The following is a 17,131-nucleotide window of genomic DNA, read 5'->3' as shown; positions in this document are numbered from 1 at the left end:
TTTATGTAGATGATATTATATTTGGCTCTACAGATGAGAAACTTTGCAAAATGTTTGCCAAATTGATACAAAGTAAATATGAAATGTGCATGATGGGAGAACTAACTTACTTTCTTGGTTTACAAGTTAAACAAGTTAGTGATGGAATATTCATTAGTCAAACCAAATAGATTTATGAAATTTTAAAGAAGTTTGACTTAATGGATTACACATCTGTAAAAACTCCCATGGCCACTGCCACCAAACTTGAATTGAACACTACTGAAAAGTTCGTGAACATTTCAAGCTAGAGAGGCATGGTTAGCTCACTTTTATATTTAACAGCTAGTAGGCCAAATATAATGTTTGCTACTTGTCTTTGTGCTAGATTTCAATCTAATCCTAGAGAATCTCATTTAGTAGCTATTGAGAGAATTTTCAGATATCTCAAAGGAACACCAAAACTTGGCATTTGGTATCCTAGAGATTTTGGATTTGATATAATTGGTTATTCAGATGCAGATTATGCAGGTTGTAAAATTGATAGAAAAAGTACAACAAGAACCTGTCAATTTTTAGGAAACAAGCTAGTGTCCTGGTTTAGTAAGAAATAAAATTCAGTCTCTACTTCTACAGCTGAGGCTGAATATATTGCTGATGGCAATTGTTGTGCACATATTTTATGGAAGAAAAATCAATTATTGGATTATGGTCTACAAGTGGACAGGATTCCAATATTCTGTGACAACACAAGTGCCATTGCCAAAACTGAAAATCCTGTACAACATTCAAGGATAAAGCATATTGACATCAAGTACAAATTCATTAGAGAACATGTCACGAATATTACTGTGGTACTTCATTTTGTTCCAAGTAAGAAGCAACTTGTAGAAACCTTTACCATGCCACTTGATTAGTCCACCTTTACTAGGTTGGTAAGTGAGTTAGGTATGCTTAATTATTCCTAAATTGTTTTGATGTCTAAGCAATTTTAAATGCAGCCAGAATCAAATCTGATTTTTCCCATAAAGATGAATTTTAGGCTAAGTCAAAATTTACATCTCGACGGATGTTCATTATCCATCGAAAATGAATATCCGATGAATTTTATTATCCGTTGAAAAATCAAATATTATTCTGGGTACCTGTTATCTCGATGGATCTATGTTTAATCTTCATCCGTCGAATTGCTTTAATCATAGTCATTAATTCTATTTTGAATTTACTTACAGTCTATAAGTATATCTCGATGGATAACCTTTAGAATTTCTACAATTTACTTTATTTTTAAATGGCTATTTTGGGAAAATTTCATTGGGTACTTTTATTTTACTTTTTAATTTTTACTTGTCTGTTTGCTGAGAAAGTATATAAGCCCCATTTCATTTTCTATTTACTTTTATCTTTCTCAAAGCAATTTCTACTCTCTCTTTCTTTGTCTCCAAATCAAAATCCCTCTTTTCGATTACTATTTTCATTCACAACAATGGCACCTGTAGTCAAGATAATGTCTCAATCTGGGTTCATGTATGAAAAGAACAACTTTGTAGAACTGGTGAATAAGGGTATTGCTGCTTTTGAGGCCTATCCCAAAATGATGGACTTCATTCAAGGATGCAAATTGAGTTATGCAATATTGGCATCACCAGTAATCTACTCTGAGGTTGTGGAGGAGATATGGACTACATGAGTGTACAACTCCAAAGACAAAACCATTTCCTTCACTCTCAAAGGTAATGAGCATAATATTAACTGTGATACAATTCAAGCATGCTTACAATTTCCTGAAAACAATACACTAGTTCCACACACAGACATAGATGTCAGTGTCATGCTTGTGTCTATGGGATATACTCTTAACCCTGCCAAGTTAGGTGAGGTTAGGAGGATGGGCCTTAGAAAAGAATGGAACTTTATCTGTGATTCTTTCATTAAGGCATTTTATGGTAAGATAAGCAACTTTGATGCAGTTACATACTCACTTGTTAACATGCAATATATGCTACTTAGTGATAAGTACTATAACTTTAGTGACTCTGTCATGTATGAGTTAGGTTTCAAATTAGGAGACATTAAGAAGAAAAATAGGAACATCTACTATGCTAGATTCTTTACGATGATTGTTAATCATATTTCTAAGGATCTCTCTATTGAGAACCCAACAAATAATCTTGTTGTTGGGTCCAAGAGAAGAGAGTTATTGCTGATTTAAACAGGGAAAATCACCACAGTGAGGTTCCCCTCATCTATTTGCCAATCATGGAGGAACTTCAGGTAAGTGAGGTACACACTTTTGTCTCTACTACTTTCCAACCATTAGCTTCTTTGCAAATATCTGTGACAGTGGCATCTGTAACAATGACCAAACAGATGCCTACCCAAGGCACACAACCAAAAGTTTCAAAGTCCAAGTCTAAGAAACCCCACTCTAGTTCCTCTCAAAAGAAACTAGTTTCAAAATTTACTAAATCCAAAGAGGGGAATATGAAAGGAAGTGAGATTGGTGAGGGACAGGGTGAACATCAAAGAAACCCTAAGAATAAGGAGCCAGAGGTGTGTGTAACCCATCCTTGCCACACTGCAGTTTCCCAACAAACTATAGTACTTAGTAAGGATTCTAGCTCATTATTACTTATATCCTCCCAAAAGGATGTAACTATTGAAACAAGCTCTCAACCAGGAGCATAGGCCAAAAGGTTTAGGGACACAGACCAACCTCAAACTTACACTAGAAATAAGAAATCTAAAACAATTGGGAAGTCACAGGGTGCACACATAGTGCCAACTGCAGTCAAAGACTTATTTACTGCACCATCACAAAGTCAGGTTGATATGGTTCCAATAAATGTGGAGTCACATCCAAAATCTCTCTTAATTCAAACACCTCAAACATAAAACTCTCCCACAAACTCACTGGATGTGGACATGATAAACACATCAATTCCTGATTCTCCATCTTTAACTCTCATGGAGGAGCCAAAATCTCAAGCAAGTGAACATCATCTTTTAGATGATTTGTTGGCTCACTTGCCATTTCTTTCTGAAAATACTGAGAAATCTGTGAGTAATCTCAAATCAATCACCACAGATTCTACAGTAGTTTATACTCCAAACTCTTTTATTTCTACGTTCTCAATAGATATTGTTCATCCATTAACTAGTGATTGTGTCTCGACAGATGTGCTTAACAACAATTATCCGTTGAGTTTCTCAACTACTATTTTGACAGATGTTTCTCACCCGTTGAAAGTCTCTGCACCACTTGATATTTCAACAAATGTTACAAGTGCAGATGACTTAGTGGTTGTTTAATCACTATTAGGATGAGGGAAGGAAGTGAACAAATTGAGAGGCTGAGTTGCACTTAGACAAGAGGAGAGGAAATGAGTGATAAAATGCAAGCTATTTCTTCCAGCATGGCAAAAGTGAGTGAGAGGAGTCCCACCTTAGATGGTGAAGGTGAGGGTGGGAAGCCAAGGGGAGCCCTTGATGCAACAAAAGAGAGATAATGAGAGAAATGCATATACAAATGAAGAATGGGAAGAGCCCATTGTTAGTGAGTTAATGAATGTCAATGAAGCAGAAAAGAATCAGCTATTTCAGCAAGAATATCAAGCTATTTTAGACTTTGTTTCTTTTGAAGCTGAGGCATTTACTCATCCTTTTCCAGCTTATCAAATTCTAGCTGAATAGGGCCATGAGGCTAATGAAAGGGAATTAAACTTGGTGCATACAATAACTTCCATGCTAAGGGCAAATGATGCAATCAACTCACTTCCTTCAATAACTGGTGAGGATTTTGAGTATAATTCTGCAGCCTCTGGTGATTCTTTTGGTGGTGACTTTCTTGGAGAGGATGATGAAGATATAGGCATGAACATAGGGGGAGAGACTAAAACTCCAGATTGGATGTTTTCAAAAGATTGCAATCTTCATCACTTATTCAAACTAGTTCATGAAACTCAAGCTGCCATTCAAGCCACCAACAACAACAGCACCAAGAAACTTCTGCAAGCCCATCTGGAGTCTCTACAGTTGCATAAAATTCAAGCAGTTCAACATCATCAAATTATAGATGTACTAAAACATGATTTGGCTCAAGTCAAGGAGGATCTCTACAAGAAACTGGATGCTAAACTTCCTGATACCACAATGACCAGTCTCAATCAAAATCTCAGGAAAGAGTATAACTTGAATAAAAATGTTGAGAATCTGGGTTCAAGACTATCTAAAGTTGAAGACTCAGTTGCTCAAATACTTTCCAACCAACAAATTCAAACTCAATTGCTACAGCAATTGGTGGATGCTTAGACTTCCAACCTTGCATAACTTGATGATAACAAAAGGGGGAGAAATATGCAATTACTCAAGTTAGTAAGGGGAGAAGGATGTGCAAATTCAAGTCAGCAAAGTAATTATTCCAGCTATTACTTACGCAAAGCCACCAGTTCTAGATGGCATTGATTTGATCAATCTTGCAGCAGCTAAGCTCAGGCTGAATGAACAAATGAAGAAAATTGATGAGAACATTGAAAAGGTTTTTGGTCCAATTGCAAAGCAAGATAAATATGTGAAACACATCACATAATTAAGACAAATCCCTATTAGTAAAATGAGCTTGAGGAACATGGAGAGAGGTCAAACATCTTCTAGAAGACAGTCAAAGGCCAATGTGATCTTGAAGCCCAAGAATCATTCATCAAGACATTCTGCCAAGAATCCTTTGGACCTAGTCTATGCAACTCCTCAGCCTGATGAAAAGAAGCTGCTTGGAAACTCCATTATAAACATCAAAGATCCCAAAGACTCAGTTTTAAAGAAAAGGGTAGCAAAAGTCTACAGGAATGGAAAAGAAATTTGTGTGATGGCTGGACATCCACAATTTGCAGAAGCCAAGAGAGAAGAAATTCTGAGACTTAAGAATCAGAAAAAGCAGGCTGCAGAAGCTGACAAGCCTACTACTATCATTGAAACTGAGAAACTGGAGGAACAAAAGAAGAAAATTGGAAAAATAATGAGAAAGGATAGATCCAAAAGGATGCTGGATTTTGGAGAAGAAGAAGAGAAAGAAGATGATCATGAGCCTACCCAGTTTACCTCTATAAATCAATCCACTTTGCCCACAATAAAGCAAGCTGAATTCAAGGTCAATCCTGAAGTGAATTTTCATGCTGAACCAATTATTCCAAAAAATAAATCAATAGACTGGGAAAGCCTACCTATCCCTGATCTTGATCTCCCAATTCCCACCCCCTCCAAAAGAAGAAAGAACAAGCCAAGAAAACCAGTAAAGTCCATACCATTAAAATCCAAAACCTTACCCTAACCCACACCTACTGTCAACAAAGGAGATCAACTATTCATTTATGACATTAAGGAGTTCTCTGACATAAATCTTTACTTGGATGAGCTAGATGAAGTAGGGGTTATTGATGCTTACAAAAGACTTCCAGAAAGATTGGTGTTCAAGTACAAGGGTTGCAGAGAAATCACTTGGCCTCTTCATAGGATTCTCAATGAAGGCTTCTCTGTCGTAGTGAAGATTTTCTCCTCAATCAAGAAAAAATTTGGTTTTAACATAGCTGCTAAGAAGCATATACTCAACCAGATTGAAAGAATAAGATAAAGTTGGAGAGACCCAAATGTACTCCCAAGAGTCTTAACTATTCCTTACACTGGGGATAGAGTGCATTTGAGGCCATATTGGTTAATGGAGTTCAAGGATGAAAAGAATATCAGAAGATTTTTTAGACTAGAAGACCAACTAAAGATTTCAAGCAATGAAACTCTCATGAAAATGCAAGAGATGCTAGATCAATCTAATGAAGATGAATCTAAATTATATAGACAACTCCAACACCAGATTGAAGAGAACAATGAAAGGCTGGGAAAGAAGACTAGACATTCAAGGACTAAGATTAATCTACTCAAACTAAAGGAGCATCTTGAAAAATGGCTTGTGAGATTTCTATGAACTTTCTTTTGTACAATTTTCTATAAATAGTGGCACTTATCAGTTTTATCTACTGTTTAATCATTTATATATAAAAAGGTGTTTGGTTATCATCAAGTCCCTCTAAATTTATGCCTACAATTCTAATAGACATAAATTAGGGGAGATTGTTAGAAATATGTTGTAGACTTGATGATATGCTACTAAACTACCTTAGTAGATTTAATCAAGTGATTTTTGTAGCTCTCAATGGATAATTTATTAGTCATCCGTTGAGAGAGTAGCTTATGTTTAAATAAGTTTTGGTAGAACATTCTTGTATACTATAATGCCTTAGAGAACTAGAAATTGTAGGATATTCTAAGTCATGTTGACTACTAGATTGATATGCAAGATAGGTTGGCTAATTGTAAATATTACATGCTTTATATCTTTCATAAGTGAAATAGAGTTAACTGCTATGAAGATACTCTCAACGGATGTTCCACAAGGTTTCAACGGAAGATCAACTAGATTTTCAACGGATGATCAACCAGACTCTCAACGGATGATCCAACAAAGTCTCAACGGATGATCCAACAAAGTTCCAACGGATGATCAAATTCAAAAAGCAGTTGATAGTGACTTGTCAGTCACATGGGTTGATTGGATGCAAATAGAATATGGCAGCCTATTAACAGGTTTTAGAGAACAAAGAAGCATTTCCATTTCTATGCTAACTTGAAGATATTCAAAGATGCTGGATGGAGAAATAGAGTAGCATGAAATTAGACCAAGACACTTTTGTCTTATTAGTTTGTCTTTTTATCATGTAACTTGGTAATTTGTAAACCAAGAGTAACAAGTTGAAATTTAAGTAAGCAAGAACTGAGAAATAGAAAAAGCTGTATCTGTTAAGAATTTCTCTGTTCTAAGCATATCATACTTGTAAGCAGCTGTGTGCATTTTTGTATCACAAAATTCTCATCAATATATATCTCTGGTGGGTAAGTTCAATCCACCAGAAAGTTTTTAATCCTTGTGTTTAATTACTTTGTGTTTGAATACTTCTTTATTTTTATTCCGCACTTTTGCAAATTCAACACTGATATATTTGTGAGAAGTTCTTAAAATCAAAAGGAACTAAAAATTACATTTAACCCCCCTTCTGTAATTCCAGTTGTTAGATTGTTTGGGATTAACATACCAGATTCCTTGGACTGTTGTATCCTAGCTTCTATCTCCCCCTTAGTCTTGTTGGCAGGCAGGAGTAGTGGATTTAGAATTTCCTACCTCACAGCTTCAGGAAGAGCATGTAAAAGAATATTAAAGGCACCCATGATAGCTCCCAAATGAACTGAATTATGCATTTGAAGATATTTGTGGGAGTCTACTAGGGTCCTGATGTCATTTTTTTCACTCTGCACTAGAGAAGTGAGAGCATTAACCTAAGTTGTGAGTGAGTCATTAGAGGCTTATAGAGTTAAAACTTGAAGTTGTAGAGATCGAAGTTGGAGATTTATTGATGTAGATAATGGTTGCTGAGATCCTGAAGAGAGAGAAGTACCAAATATAGACTGAACTAATTCCTTGATGCCTTCTATTAAAAGAGCAGATGGTTCATATCTAGCTTGATAAAGTTGATCCAGCTTGACCCTTGTGTTATTATTACTGGTAATGTGATTTTAGACAACTTCATGCAAAGTTACAAATGATTGTTTGAGATTCTTGATGCTTTGTTCCATGATGGACATGTCAAACCTTGCCATTTGGTCAGCAAATGTCTGAAACTTGTTCTTGATCTGAACTTGAGTAGGCACAAAATCATCCAGCTTGCCCTTCACCAATCTCCTTATCATGTCTTGATGGTTGTCCAGAGTCCGTTGGAGTGCTTTACTCATGAGATGAAAAGCTTTTGATTGAGCTTTGTAGACTTCTGTCACATCATCATAGACTTCCTATGGACTGAATGCCTTGACATTGCTTCCCAATATTGTGACACATTCTTCTCTAAATCTTGCCAAGACCTTATCCATGCTCAACCTAAAGTCCTTATCTAACCAAGCATCCACATTACCATCCTGCTCAGCTTCATTCATAATCTTTCATTGCTGCTCTTCAACATCTATTTTATAAGACAACAAGATTGCTTGATAGTCCTGATTGGACATGTATGTTGTAAGAAGTGTTAGGGTATATACTAAACTATTCGTTTGAAAGTATAAAATAATCTTTTAAGAATATTGAATGCATGTTTTCACAATGTCTGTGTATTATATATTGTAGACAATCTAGTATCAAATAGGATAGCAAAAGATTAGATTGTCAGACTTATTATATAATATAGTAAAGGTTCACAATCTAAGTGGTGTTAGACAAACCATTAGAACGACTGAAATATTATTTAAAAATAGTTTATCTTGACTATTGAATAATACTTGTGTATATTGAACATGATCAAAATAGTAGAATAATTCTTTCTTTTATTTCAGACAATAAAGAAGAACTAAGATTCCATAATATTATTGTTGTTTAGGTTCTTAATCTGGATATAGTGATTAATACTAGTATTTAATGTACATGCCTTGATTCATACAATAATTAATTTATTTTAAATTGTGAAATTATGTATTGGGCAATGACATTATATACAGAGTGGGATATTGACTATAAAAAGAAACCGTGCCCAAAGAATATATTCAGGTGATGATGTCCTCCCGAAAGCTCATAAAGATAATTGTGCTTTTAGTCCTGCAGGCAGATTTGTTCTTACACAATTATAGGGTTGAGTGGATGATCAAGGATAAAAGTTGTTGATTAAATTAATTATCAAAAATTAATTTAATTATTGGACATGCAATATCATATACATGGGAAATTTAATAAGAAAATAATATGGGAGCCGAATTAAGTAATTAATTTATGGAATTAGGAAAGGTAATGCAAATATTAATTCTTTAGTGGATTGTATTAATATTTAATGATATTGGGCTTGTCCCAGAATTTCATTGGGAGGCCCGACCTAATATCCATGATCCCTACTGTAGCCTATAAATATTCTAATTCTCCTGAAGTTGATGAGAATGGGTGTGTGCGTGAGAACACGAGAACACAAAAATGAAAATAACATCCTAAGGTTTGAGAGAGGCAAATGTTTTTCTCAACGAGCCAGCTAGGGTTTTGGATTTTTGGAGCTTTAAGGAGCGGTAAACCTTGGGAGATCAAAGCCCACACTTCATCTAAGGAGAATCGAGGAATACAGTAGAAGACGTGGATTTGAATCGCTTGCGCCGTAGCGATTAAGGTAAATGTTCTGTTCGAACTCACCATAGAAATTCATATCATAAATCGCAGGGCCGAGATCATAATGTTCCAATAAGAAGATGTTGTGTGATGTTATCAAGGCCAGAAAGTTGATCAACCAAGAGGTCATTCATTATAATGGGTTGAGCTTGAGCATCTTGAAGCCACTAAGAGATAAGGTGTGATAATTGTCAGGAAGGATTTAATTTAGAAGGTATGTCTGTTTGAGTTGAGGTAGATGGGTGAGCTTTAGTAACATTACATATGATAGATGCCACAGTTTGACTCACAGTTGGAACTATGGTTATGACAATGTATTATTCACCACTTATGGGAACCTCCAATTGAATTGGAGGGGATTTGACCAGCTTACTGTCATGTACAATGCCTCAAACCCTTGCTCTTCTTGCAAAGAGATGGCACTTGAATTTTCAAGACTTGCCTCCCCTACAACAGGCTCATTGGAAATTGGACTCCTAGCTTCAATTGTTAAGGCAATTTTAGCTAGGGTTTTGAGGGGAGTTGTCCCTACATGAGGAACCTCAAACTGAATTGGAGAGAATTTAAATAGCTCCCCCTCAAGGGTACTACCCTCAAACCTATCAATCTATGAAGATTATTTAGCACATGAAAGTGCTTGAGTGACTACCACAGGGTCTTCATTAAAATCTGATGAAACCCCTGTTTTATGTTGGTGTCATAAAGGTCTACCCCAGACTATAACCTCTCACCAACTAAATGTGGTTCCTGGGTGGTGATCATATTTTCTTGAACCATGTCACTTGATTTTAAAAACACTTGAGAATTAGATCCAAGTATCTCATTATATGAAGAAGAAATTTTAGACATAAGATTTGAGATTTCAGAACTGAGTGTTGGCAGCTCCCCCTGAATAGAAGAGGGAGCTTCAAAAGATATGCTCTGTGTGTGTGCCATCCTTATTTCTCCTTCCATACACTTGAATGTGTTCAAGTGTTGGTGCATACTCTTTATAGGGTGCACTTGGGAGAGTGCTCTTTTCCATAGAGACACCCTGTTGAGAGGATGCCCCTAGAGTTTGTTTGATTCCCTATTTTTCAACTACATCCTTTTGGGAGAATGCAGAGGTGACATGAGTGGTCAACTCAATTTGCTTTGCCTTCTTTGGTTTCTTGAGCAGGGTGGACTCTATTTGTATTTGATCCTCACCACTCTCATTGATAATATTTAGGGTTTCCTGCTTTCTCTTTTTTTTACTCACTTCACCCATTTGAGAGGATGAAGTGGTTGGTTTGAGAGGACTCACTTCTATTGGTAAAGAAAGAGGGTTCTCAGTTTGGGAAGGCCCCTGTTGGTGTTCTTGTGTTTGTTCTTCCACAGGTACAGGAGCCAGTATTATACTAGTTGTGATTATAGACCTCATGTCAGGCACAGGGTAAGGGTAAGTCCTGAATCTCTCCAACATAAATGGAGTGATTCTAAGACTTACAGTTACCTTGCTCTTTGTAGTAAGTGAACCAAATAAAATTTTGGACACTTGCTTACAGTTGCCTATTTGTGTTATATCTATACCATTGAGTAGATGAATGTCTTGACCTTTATTGTTTAAAGTAGACATTATAAACCTAGGAAAGAAAATTTCCTTACCTCTTGAAGACAAAGGCATAGTCAGCCTTGTGCTAAGTTCCTGCAGAATCAGCATCCCCACATTGATGTGTCTATTGTGAGCCATGGAGAATACCAGCTTCTGGACTCCACTTGAAATATTAGCATACCCTGTCCTTCTGCATGTGAAAGCTCTCACAATGGAGTCAAACATGAATGACCATTCCTTCCTCAAATTCTTCTTGTTCAGACTGGCTAGGTTATTCTTTCACTGTAATTGATGAAGTCCCTGAATTCAACCAATTCTTCTTTTGTAGGAACCTCCACCAAGTTGTCAGTAGGAATCCTCAAAGCCACATTCACATTAGTTTCAGAAAACTCCACCTATTGGCCTTGAATGGAGTAGTTAACCACCATGGACATAGCTTGGTTCTCATGCACCATTGTCCTCACTACAGCTGTATTTTATAAATCCCTAACAACATCAGAGTACAGTACTGGATTTGCAGTTAGAGCACCTGCAAAGTATGTTTCAGAAAGAAGCTTCACAAAACTCTTGAAGCTATCAGGAGCTTAGTTTGAATTTGTATATGCAAGATAGTTGGTCCGACCTTTGGGATAAAAGGTATAATTGTGTTTGATGCCATTTTAAGTGCTTGAATTTGAGTGGGTAAGAAAAAATAGAGAATAAGAGCTTGAAATGAGAGAAAACGATTTGAATTTAGTGAAATTAGGTCACAGAGAGATCTCGAAGGCGTAAAGAGGTGTATGTCGAGATGTCTAGGTATTTATAGTAAAAGGTAAATGACTTATCGAGAACTCAAAGATAAACATTTGGAATTTACTTATCGAGAAGTCATATTATAAGAATAGATACATATCGATATGTCATTTTCCTGACTCTTATCGAGAAATAGAAAATGACTTATCGAGATGTCAAACAAATACCCAGTTTTTCCTAAATGGACTAAATTTTTCCAATTTTTGTTTGAATAAATCAAATAAAATCAGAATTATTTTACCAAAATAATTCACTAAATTAAATTATCTCAGTTCTAAGTTGTTGATAAGTCTAAAATTTATATTTGTAGAGAACTCTGTGAATTATCACTTATCGAGCTCTCTACAATGACTTATCGAGAAGTCATAATAATGCTTGACGAGAAGTCCTTCGAGAAGTCAGAAAAATGACTTATCGAGAACTCACCCGAGAAGTCTCAAAATGACTTGTCGAGAAGTCAATTAGACTTATCAAGAACTCAGTTTTCTATATACTTTTGTTCTTTTTGAATCTGTCATATGTTAATTTCACATATTGAAAAATGTAAATTAACATTTAGACAACTCTCTCAGAATTGAAAAATTCCAAGCTAAATTTTGAATTTTAAAAAATAAATATACAGAGAATTCTGAAATATTTATAACTCATATTCTAGTTAATTTCCAATTAAATCAAATAAATTTTGATTTATTAGAAGTTAATCTGCTGCAACACACTAGCTGAGTTCTTACCTTTAGGATAAATAATTTAACATTTCAATTTCACCTACAAGTCTAGTAAAAGTAGCTTCATCCAAAGGTTTAGTAAGAATATCAACTAATCGTTTTTCTGTTGGAAAAAAATTGAGCTCAATGGTACCATTTGCAGCATATTCTCTAATAAAATGGCACCTTACATCAATGTGCTTTATTCTAGAATGATTAACTGGATTAGCCACAATAGATATAGCACTAATATTGTCACACATAATTGGAATTTTGTGTAACACTAGGCCATAGTCCATTAGCTGATTTCTAATCCAAAGCACTTGAGCAGAACAACTTCTAGCAGCAATGTATTCAGCCTTCGCTGTGGAAGTTGACATAGATTGTTATTTCTTGCTATACCAGGAAACAAGTTTTTGTCCAAGAAATTGACAGCTTCAACTAGTCTCTTTCTCTCAACCCTACATCCAGCAAAATCTCCATCTGTTTATCCAACAGCTTCAAATCTTGTTCCCGTAGGATACCGTAATCCCAAGTTTGGAGTCCCCTTTAAGTATCTGAAAATTCTCTTCACAGCCATCAAATATTTTTTTTTGGATTGGATTAAAATCTTGCACACATACATGTTACAAACATAATTTCTGGTTTACTAGAAGTCAAATACAACAAAGATCCAATCATTCCTCTATAACCTGAAATGTCTACACTTTTTTCTTTCTTATCTTCATCCAACTTTGTAGCTGTAGACATAGGTGTTGATGCAGGTGAACAATCAACCATACCAAACTTCTTCAGTAGATCTTTAACATACTTGGTTTGGATGATGAAGATTCCATCACTTCTTTGACTGAGTTGAAGTCCAAGAAAGTAACTTAACTCTCCCATCATACTCATTTCATATTCACTCTGCATGAGTTTTGAGAATCTTTGACATAACTTTCCATTGGTAGAGCCAAAAATGATATCATCCACATAAATCTGAACTAGGATCATATCACCACCATGCTGCATGTAGAAGAGAGTCTTATCAATAGTTCCTCTAGTGAATCCTTTAATAAAAAATTATGATAGTGTATCATACCATGCTCTAGGTGCTTGCTTTAATCCATCGAGAGCTTTTAGATGTTGGTAGACAAAATCGGAAAATTGAGGATCTTCAAAGCCATGTGGCTTTTGCATATAAACTTCTTCTTCAAACTCACCATTTAGGAATGCAAGAAAGATTCTTATTGCTTCAATTCTTGCAACTAGAGCAAAATTTTCATCATAATCAATTCCCTCTTCCTGTGAGTAGCCTTTTGCCACCAACCTTGCTCTGTTCCTTGTTACAATCCCATTTTCATCCATTTTGTTCCTGAACACCCACTTTGTTACAATTACACTTCTGTTTTTTTTGTGCAGAAACCAACTTCCAAACTTTGTTTCTTTCAAACTGATTTAGCTCCTCTTGCATATGAGATATTCAATAAGGATCAAGTAGAGCTTCCTCAATTTTCTTAGGCTAAACTTGTGCTAGAAAGCATGCATATAGATATTTATTAACAGTTGCACTTCTAGTCCTCACTCTAGCATTTGGATCACCAATAATTGCTTCTCTTGCATAACTTCCCATTTCCTGGTGTCAGTTTGTTGACTTGAATTTTCTGCATATTCTTCATCATTGGCATGACTTGCAAAACTTTTTCCTCTTTCCCCCCTGAGTTTTTGCTATTAAATTCATGTGTTTGAGATGAGCTTCTGTTCTCTTGATTCACTTGTTCAGTTGACTCTTCATATATTCTATTGCTTGTGTTGACTTCAGCTTCATCTTCAGAATCACTATCAATGTTGAGATTTTCAAATTTAAGGGCCTCAGTTTCATTATCATCAAGGTATTCTAAGCCTGGACACTTGTCATCATCAAAAGTCACATATGTGTTTTCTGTAATTTTCTTTTGTTCAAGCACATAGACGTTGTAGGTAGTTTTCTCCAATGAATATCCCATAAAAATTGCTTCAAAAACCTTAGAGTCAAATTTTCCCACATATTTATAGTTTTCTTTTAAAATATAGCACTTGCTTCCAAACACATGAAGATGCTTTATAGTAGGCTTTCTTTTAGATAAGAATGAGTACGGTGATTTTCCAAGATTCTTGTTAATGAGATATCTGTTTTGAGTATAGCATGCAGTATTGACAGCTTCTTCCCAAAAACTTGTTAGCAGTTTGGCATCTTGAAGCATTATTCTAGCAGCCTCTACTAGTGTTCTATTATTTCTCTCCACTACCCCATTTTCTCTGAGGTGTTTTAGAAGTTGAGAATTCTTGAACAATGCCTTTGTCTTTGTAGAATTCAGTTAAAGTTGTATTTCTGAATTTTATGCCATTGTCACTCCTCAATCTTTTCACATGTTGAGTGGCATTTATGACACTTTATAACGCTCTGTAAATCTTTGAATTGGTGTGTTTGTACTCAAGTTGTTGGTGTTTTAATGTGTTTTTGTAGTGTTTTTGCATTTCAGGCATTAATCCGGAATTCAGGTGAATTAGCATTGATTTGATGCTAATATGGTGTTAGGATGTTGTATCAGAATAAAGGCTCGTGAAGACCAACACATTACAACAAGAAAATAAGAAAAAGAAGTTTTTTCCAGAAGACCAGCGTGCCCACGCTTTCATAGCGCGCGGCCGCGCCCGAGGAACAGAATCACAGCGCGCCCGCTGGTCAAGCGCGCGGCCGCGCTGGGTCGGGATTTCAGAATCCTAATTCTTGTGGACTTTTGATTGGTGGACTCCTACTATGCATGGGTTGCACAATTCAACCAAGGCAAAGGAAAAAGTCATTTTTCATAAGGAGACGTACCAGAGCTAAGGAAAAGGCATAAGAAGACCGTATAGCACAATTCAACCAATGTGAAGAAGTTCTAGTTTATTCTTGTGATTCTTTGTTTTAAGTTGCAACTTTGGATGCTAGTTTTCTTATTTTTGAACCTTTACTTTTATTTCATACTTGGTTTCTTATTTATTCAGTATAAAGACTACATTTATTATACCTTGCTTCAATTGGAACCCATGTTGATGATGAGTCCGATCATGGGCTAATCATTATCGTAAGGTTCTAGCGGATTTATTTATGTATTTCTTTAATTAATTTGTTTCGATGCCTTAGTGTGTGGTGATTGTATGATAACCTAGTTTTGGTTGCGCTTGTTCGTCTTGTGAGCGTCGTGAACTTATAAGATACTGTGTTAATCTTTAATGAAGCGAAAGTGAATTTAAGGGTTTAGAACTTGCCATGCTAGCATAGGTTCATGTATTCATTGTGCATGATTTGTAGGTAATATTAACCATCTTACTTGGCCTATGTAATCATGATAGATAACTTGTGCATTAAGCCATTATGTTGTCAAATTCTATAGACATATAGGGTCTCAATATAATTGGTGTCTATTTAGCTTCTATCTCTTTTGTTGATGTCTGGTAGTATGTTATTCATGCAATGAAAGCGGGTTTAGTAGTTTCGTGTTATCTGATTAGTGTCATCACCATTACATGCTAAGTTTAAGAACACAAAGGCTATTGAATGAAGTATTTAATAAAGTTAGAATCCCATGTTTGTGTCATATATTATTCAATCCTCTTTAATCTTATAGTTTATGTTCTTAGTATAATTTCTAAGTTAATCTTAGTTATAAACAACAAAAATTATTACTCGTCTAGTATTGGATAATAACCATACTAGTGTTGCCTAAATACATTGATTGAAATTAACCTAAGCCAATCCATGTGGGAACAAACTAGAATTTATTCTATATTACTTGCGAACGCGTATACTTGCGTGAATTTTAGCGCGTGTTTAGACCTAACAAGTTTTTGGCGCCGCTGCTGGGGATTTCAGTGTTAATTTTTAGTTTATGTGTTTATCATCATTGGTCGTTAAAGTTCAGTGACTCCAACATTGTTACTTAATTCCTTGTCGTGTTTCAGGTACTCTAGCGAGTGTGTATGCATATGCGTTCTCAGTCTCATAAGAGGACACTAGATCAAGCTGAGGAAGAAGTTGTAGTATAGTGGTAAGTATTTCCTCCTGTCACGGGCTATTGTTGCAATGGGAGAACTAGAAGAAAATCCAAAGGCTTTGATAGACTACTCTCAACCGAAGATCGATGATATTCAGTCTAGCATTGTTCAGCCAGCCATCTCGGCTAATACCTTTGAGATCAAGTCGAGCATGATTCAAATGATACATAAATCAGTTCAGTTTGGGGGTTCTCCGACAGAAGACCCTAACATGCACATCAGAGATTTCATCGAGATCTGCGACACTTTCTAGTTCAATAGAGTTTCAGAAGATGCTATTAAGTTGAGGCTTTTCCCATTCTCTCTGCGGGATAAAGCTAAGTGGTGGTTACATTCTCTACCACCAAGGTCTATCACCAAATGGAGGATATTTCTTATAAGTTCTTAACCAAATTCTTTCCTATGGTGAAGACTGCTGCAATCAGAAACTCACTTACTCAATTTGCTCAGCAATCTGGAGAATCTTTATGCGAGGCTTGGGATCGATATAAGGAGATGCTTAGGAAGTGTCCTCATCATAGGATGCCTGACTGGATGATCATTAACTGTTTCTATAATGGTTTGGGTGCTACGTCTAGACCCATACTTGATGCAGTATCAGGAAGAGCCTTGTGGACTAAAAGCTACAATGAAGCTTATGAATTGATTGAATCGATGGCTGCTAATGAATACTAGAATCCTACTCAGCGACTATCTCAAGGTAAGGCAAGAGGAATTTTGGAGTTGGATGCAGCTACTGCTATAGCTGCTTCACTTAAGACTTTGACGATGAAGGTGGATTCTCTGTCT

General features: G+C 35.9%; 1 non-coding gene across 1 annotated transcript; it reads right to left on the bottom strand.

Annotated features, from left to right (window-relative positions):
* Positions 1-16,761: 16,761 nt before the first annotated feature.
* On the bottom strand, positions 16,762-16,866 carry LOC141675434 (small nucleolar RNA R71). The gene has a single exon (XR_012556087.1). It is a non-coding gene; the product is annotated as a small nucleolar RNA R71 (small nucleolar RNA).
* Between the last annotated feature and the right edge of the window lie 265 nt (positions 16,867-17,131).

This window comes from Apium graveolens, chromosome 7 (assembly GCF_009905375.1).
Source record: "Apium graveolens cultivar Ventura chromosome 7, ASM990537v1, whole genome shotgun sequence".
NCBI lineage: Eukaryota > Viridiplantae > Streptophyta > Magnoliopsida > Apiales > Apiaceae > Apium > Apium graveolens.
Note: the sequence above shows the minus strand (reverse complement) of the source record. Positions and strands in the feature narration are given on the sequence as shown.